Raw genomic sequence first — 7,135 nt, forward strand, 5'->3', positions numbered from 1 at the left:
TCTCTCTCTCTCTCTCTCTCCCCCACTCTGTGTGTGTGTGTTTGTGTGTGTGTATGTAGTGTGTATGCCAATTAGTGTGTCCAGGTTCTTTTTATTTTGTTTTGTTTTGTTTTGTTTTGTTTTGTTTTTTGTTTTACGAGACAGGGTTTCTCTGTGGAGCCCTGGCTGTTATGGAACTCACTTTGTAGACCAGGCTGGCCTCGAACTTGAAAATCTGCCTGCCTCTGCCTTCAGAGTGCTGGAAAAAGGCATGTGCCACCACGCCCTGAGTGTTCACTTTCTTAAGCAGACCAGAAGATGGCACTGGATCCCATGGAGCCTGCATTATAGGCAGTTATGAGCTACTTGTGTATTCTGGGAACCAAATTTAGGTACTCAGGATGAGCAACAAGTGCTGTTATCTTCTAAGTCAGCCTTATCTTCAGCCTTCCTTTTAAATTATATTCCCTCATGTTTCAATTATACATAGCCTGGAGATGTACCCAATATGTGAGTGAATATAGTAATTTTTAAAATCCTAATTTTTGTGTTTTCCTCCATTTTTGTTTAAATTTAGTTTTTTTTAATTAGATGTTTTGTTCATTTACATTTCAAATGTTACCCCCTTTCCTATTTTCCTCAAGAAAGTCCCCTATACCCTCTCCCACCCCCTGCTCCCCAACCCATTCACTCCCACTTCCTGGCCCTGGCATTCCCCTATACTGGGTAGTGGTGGTGGTAGTGATGGTGGTGATTGTGGTAGTAGTAGTGGTGGTGGTAGCGGCATGTGTGTAAGTGTGTGTGATTTTTGTGTATGTCAATACATACATGGACAAGCCATGAAAGTCATGTAAACTTTCTGATGTTGCTTATTTCCTTCTGCTGTGTTTCTGGGGTGAGGTGTCTCTTATTTCTACAGTGCTTGTTTCAACACAGCTGGCTCATATTCCATGCTAACTGACCTTTAAACTCCCAGCCGGTTATCCTGTCTCTGCCTGAATTGTTAGAATTATGGACATATACATCTAAACCCTTTGGAAATGAATTCAGGTGTCAAGTTTGAGTGGGAAGCACTTTTTTTTAAAAACCTACTGGGACATATTAGTTGCCCTAAGGTGACTCAGTCACAGAGACAAGCACAGTATGTACTCTCTTATAAGTGGATATTAGCCCAAAAGTTCATAATACCCAAGATTCAACTCACAGACTATTTCTACTTCTTATTAACATTAAGCACATCATAGTCTACACGAATGCCATGTTAACTTGGGCTACTTTTCAGATCTGCTTTCAATTGATGTGTAATCAAGTTAATTTTAGTCTTCTTTACTGCTGGAAATTCAAGAAGTCCTGGTTAGGTATTTCAAATCTTAAAGGTTTTATGTAGATTCTTGGTTACTAACTACATCCATATAATTCAGTGAAAACATGTGGTACTTGTGGTGTTTAGTCAACTTTATTTTCGTTAATGTAATAATACCCAGTTCCATCATTTTTTTTCTGAAGTTGTCATGATTTCATTCTGGTTCATGTTGAATAAAATGACATTGTATATATAGGCAACATTATTTTTGTCTACGGACAGATATGTAAGCTGGCACTATTTCTTAGCTATTGTACGTAGTTGATCAGTTACCACTAGTTTACACAGGTATGTCCAATAGAAGTCTGGGAATTAAAGGACAAACACAAGAGAAGAACAGAAGCATGATAAAGCTCGGATCAAGGCTCAAATTTGTTGCAAACCAGCAGGCGTATGAAGGAAAAAACCATAAGCACAACCCCTAGACATGAATGATTATGTAAATCACCTCATGCCAGCAGTGGATGGCATAGGCTTCCATTTCCCAGCATAGGTCTCTCTTATCAGGCCAAAAGAAGAACTCTCAACTCAGAAGGGAAAATTGCACCAAGTGCTGTGATAGCATAAATAGCCGAGGTGGCAACTCCTGCTATGCAGGCCAGAGCAGAACCTCCACAGTTCCCCATTCTTTGTTTAAAAAGACAGGCTTTATAGCATGCCAGATGGGGGCACAGGTTATACCTGTTTTCCTTATCCCATCTATGGAGAAGGCAGCTTAAGGGCCACTGTGCCTGTCTTAGTATGTCCCACCCTTGCGTGCTTTTATTGATCATTAACTATCCAGTCATCAACTGCTGAACCCTTCCACAAATTATTGAGTCTCATGGCTCAACTGAGCAAGCCACACATTCAGCAGTACTTGGTACATATTCAGACATTGATCTTTGAGGGCCATTATGAAATTATCAGCCTTCTGGTGAAACACCAGTTATTTATGCTGTATATTCCACAGGCATACAGGAACAGGAGAAGGAAACCTAGTCTCTGCCCCCAATTAGGACATAATTAACAATCCAAACTGGATCAGAATGCTTCTTAATTTTGTTCCAAATTTTACCTACAAAGAAGGAATCCACGTCCAAAACATTGACATGTATGGAGGAAAGCTTACAATGTTCTGAGTTAACCTCAGGGGCAAATTCAGAAACTCATTATTTCATTGTCCTTTAACAAAAGTAGCCAATCTGTTGTTCTAAAGAAATATTTTTAACTGATAATGTGGTAAGGTAGAAAGTGATAGCAGGGCTCACAATCAAATTTTGCCATCATCCCACGAATCTCAACCTCTTCTGCCAAAAGTTCAATAGCAAAATTTGGGGAAGAGGCACAATGGCCCACAAATCTTCAGTCATCATCATTGGAGGTTGCATCAGGATCAGGAGCTTTACCAGCCACATCATCCATCTGCTGGACCAAATGTTCTGGAAGATAGCAGATAAAGTTTTAACCATTTTTTTTCTTTTGAACATGAAACACAGAGCAATAATTATGCAACAAAAGGAAAATGAAGGTAGAAACTGACAGACGCAGACATATTGGCTTACCAAGGATAGGCCATAGACAAAGAGGGAAGATATCTAGATGTGCCAAAGAGACCCAAATATCTAACCTAAGGGACCCAGAACCAGAACTAAGCATTCCTCCAATAGGAGCCAGAGAGGGTTCCTTCTCTTTTGCCTAAGTGTCCTGGACAGGAGGGATGACAGCTTTTCTGGAAAACCATTCTCTCTCTCATATAAATTATCTCTAACCAGGACCCAAAGGCATCTACAAAAATTATCTTTGCTCCTCTGTCCAGGGAGATCCAAGCACAAGAATCTCCAGTCTGGACCATGCTGCTGGATGTATCAGTGGTAGGTAGGTCAGGAACATGGGCCCAGTAGACTTCACTATGTGCTAGAACTGTCATCATCATCAGTAAGGGAATCAGCAGGAACATGGGATTCTTCCATTTGTCTCGCCATCCTTTCTGGCAACCACCATGCCCCATTTTCTTCTTGAGAAAAAACACAAACATGCCCTCATGCCTGTACATGAGTACAGGGTTGTGTTCATTCCAGGTATTGGTGAGAAGGTCCCTCCATTTGACTATAACAAAAATCTTCGATGTTTCAGGATGCCTAAGTTGATCAGCTGCAGTATGCTCATGCTCATCAACTTGCACAAAATTTAAAATAAAAAGGGAAAATGTAAGATGGGCTTTCAGAGATTTAGTAGGGATATAATTCCCCTTTTTTTTTTTGTTTCAGTCAACCAAGTTTTCAAGGTACCATTGGCATGTTCCACTATTCCTTGTCCCATTGGATTATAGGGAATTCCAGTTTTATGTTGGATGCCAAACTCTTTACAAAAGGAATTAAATCCTTTTCCAGTGTATGTTGGTCCATTATCTATTTTAATCAATTTTGGTAACCCCATAACATTAAAAGCTTGTAAACAATGATCTATAGCATTTCATGAGATTTCTCCAGTATGCAGGAAAGCAAAAATGAACCCTGAGCATGTGTCAATACAAGCATCCACATATTTTAGTTTTCCAAATTCAGGATAATGAGTAATATCAATTTGACAAATTTGATTTTTCAATAATCCTCTAGGATTTACTCCCAGGTGAGGAACAGGAACAAACAGGGCATTGGTTTATTAGGATCCTGGCCTGTTCTTTGGTGATCTTGTGTCTAAGCCAAAGTGTATGGCTTTTTTATTAGATATTGTCTTCATTTACATTTCAAATGCTATCCCCAAAGCCCCCTATACCCCCCACCCTGCTCCCCAACCCACCCACACCTGCTTCCTGGCCCTGGTATTCCCCATAAAGCCAATGAAATGGGATCCTGTTGCACTATTTCTCCCACTAATGCTTGGACTATAGTAACATGGTCTTTGACCAGGGAGCCTGGCAACCTTGAATGGGCCCACAGATGACCAATATGGAATGGTGCCTTTCTTGCCAAAATATAGATAGGCCTGGATTTTAGCAAACAAGAATTGAGCAGGGATATTAACATTAAGACTCCCACAGGTTTCTAATACAGATACTGATGTAGCCACATACAAACCATCAGTATAAAGATTAAAGACCTCTGATATATTATAAAACACTAATATACTGACTGATAATTCAGCTAATTGGGCAAACAATTCAGGAATATCAATCATCACTATCTTTCCTTTAGCATAATAACTGGATCTACCTTTAGAATTTCCATCAGAAAACACCAGAATAGCATTATCAAGAGGGAAAAGAACCTTATGAAATGTCAGGAATTTTATTAATTTATATTGAGGGTAATGATTATCTATCTGTCCCAGGTAACAGCAGATGCTGGCTAGGATGTGAGAAAAGAGGAACACTCCCCCATTGTTGGTGGGAATGCAAACTGGTAAAACCACTTTGGAAATAAGTCTGGAGGTTCCTCTGAAAATTGGTTGCAGTACTGCCCAAGGACTATATCACTCCTTGGCATATAACGAAAAGATTCTCCAACACATAACAAAGACACATGCAGCTCTACGTTCAAAGCAGCCTCATTTATAATAGCCGGAAGATGGAAAGAACCCAGATTTCCTTCAACAGAGAAATGGATACAAAAAATGTGGTACATTTACACTATGGAGTACTATTAAAAACAATGACTTCATGAAATTTTCAGGCAAATGGATGGCTCTTAAAAATATTATCCTGAGTGAGATAACCCAATCACAAAAGAACATACATCATATACACTTACTCATAAGTGGATATTATTCTAAAAGCTTGGAATACCCAGTGTTGTGGAATGCCAGTATGGGAGTGGCTGGGTGGGGAAGTACCTTCATATAAGGAGGGAGAGGGTGATGGGATAGGTAGTTTCCAGAGGGTAAACTGAGACAGGGGATAGCATTTAAAATGTCAATAAATAAAATATCCAATAAACAAGGAGAAAAAAATAGAACAACAAGAAAAAAAGTGATCCACAAATTTTTGAAAAGGCTTATAAGGGTCTTGTTTACTATTAGATAAAATACAACTTAAATTCCCCTTTTTAGGTAATTGAGTTGAGGCACAGAACACAGTCACTGCAATTTGACCATATACTCTGCCAGACAGGCCAATCTGATTGGCATTACCCTCATATATGCCTTCTTCCAGGATCATATTATGATCCCTATTAGCATTCCAACTTCTGAACTCATCATGCGAGTGTGTTTGCTGGCTTCTTGGCACTCAGAACTCTGTAATAGATAGTCCCCATTGGATAAGGTGGCTTTACATATGGTTTTTCAATATAATGGGGTTAAATTTGATTCTGTCCCTGTATCTAACAGTGCTTGAGTAAAAGGAGCAGTGGGTTCATATTGAGCAAATACTGCTTTCAGTTCCTTGATTACTTTAAATTCCATTTGCTTTTTCTTTCTAACGTTATTGCCCTGTTGATCAACTATATCAACCACTGGAAAGGGTAGGACTTCAGATGCATTCTGGCTTTCTTTATGGACCTGAAGTAGCACCTGTTCCAGCAGGCAGTGGTAAACAAAAGCCTCATTCCCTTCTTTTCTTATCTTGGATAAAAATTTTCAACTGCTGCAATTTATTATTTTTTGTCATTAGATTTCTAACTCTAATTTGCAAACCTGAATTACATGTTTGGCAGAATTGTTTTGCCTTGGGAAAGCCATAGAGGGAGCAGAAGGAGCAGAAGGAGCAGAAGGAGCAGAAGGAGGCCAATCTTCATAATGATATTTAGCTGCTTCTTCCAGAACAGCTTCCTCCTCTGGATCTAATTCATCATCAGTTAATTTCAAATCCTCTAATGATGCCCATGGAGGTTTATAGGGCCAATCCTTGACTGAATTAGCTTTGGAAGGGGCTTTCTCAGACAAACGCTCCTCCTTAAGCTCTAGTAATCGTTACTGTGCTGCTGCCAAAGCTTGAAATTTTTCCCTATTTTTATTATCATCAATGACATCTTTTACTAGTGCCCAAATGCAGAAGGTAATAAGATCAATCAGCCTGTGGATTTCTTACCACTTCTACTGTTTCCCAAGTAGCTTTATCCAAAGTCCCCTAATCTGGAAGCAACAGCAGTATAAATTCACCTGGGCTAAAAAAAATTTCCTAAGGATTTTTATTTAAACCCTGCTCCTCTCATTTGTAATAGCCCTTTCAGGGTGCTAGGAAAAGCCCAGTTGCTGTTGCCCTGTCCCACTGCACTGCTAAACCTTTGTGAACAAGCAGAGACTGGTACTCTCAAGTTCCAACACTTACTTTCACTTTGTCCACTGAAGAGCTTCGACCCTTGCAGTGTTCTTCAGAGGGTCTCCATCTTTGAGTCCCACATTGGACACCACGTGTAGTTGACCCATGACAATCAGTCAATGTAGGTGCCTCCAATTGGAGTATGGCAATTAAAGGACTGGGGCAAGAGAAGAAAGGAGGAAAGACAAAGTTCTGATCAAGGCTCAAATTTATTGCAAAGCAGCAGGCTTATAAAAGCAAAAAACATAAGCCCAACCCCTAGACCTGAATGATAACATAAATCACCTCATGCCAGCAGCCAATGGCATAGGTTTTCATTTCTCAGCACAGATCTCTCTTATCAGGCCAAAAGCAGAACCCCCAACTCAAGTGGGAAAATTCAACCAAGTGCTGTGATAGCAAAAAGTAGCTAAAGTGGCAACTCCTGCTATCCAGGTCACAGCAGATCCTCCACAACTGCATATAGTATATGAATGTATATAGTTGTGCAAGTATCTCTGTAATGTGATTTAGAGCTCTTTAATTGTCTATTTAGAACTGGTTTAGTTGGGTCA

The sequence above is a fragment of the Mus caroli genome, chromosome X, assembly GCF_900094665.2.
Source record: "Mus caroli chromosome X, CAROLI_EIJ_v1.1, whole genome shotgun sequence".
Taxonomy (NCBI): Eukaryota; Metazoa; Chordata; class Mammalia; order Rodentia; family Muridae; genus Mus; species Mus caroli.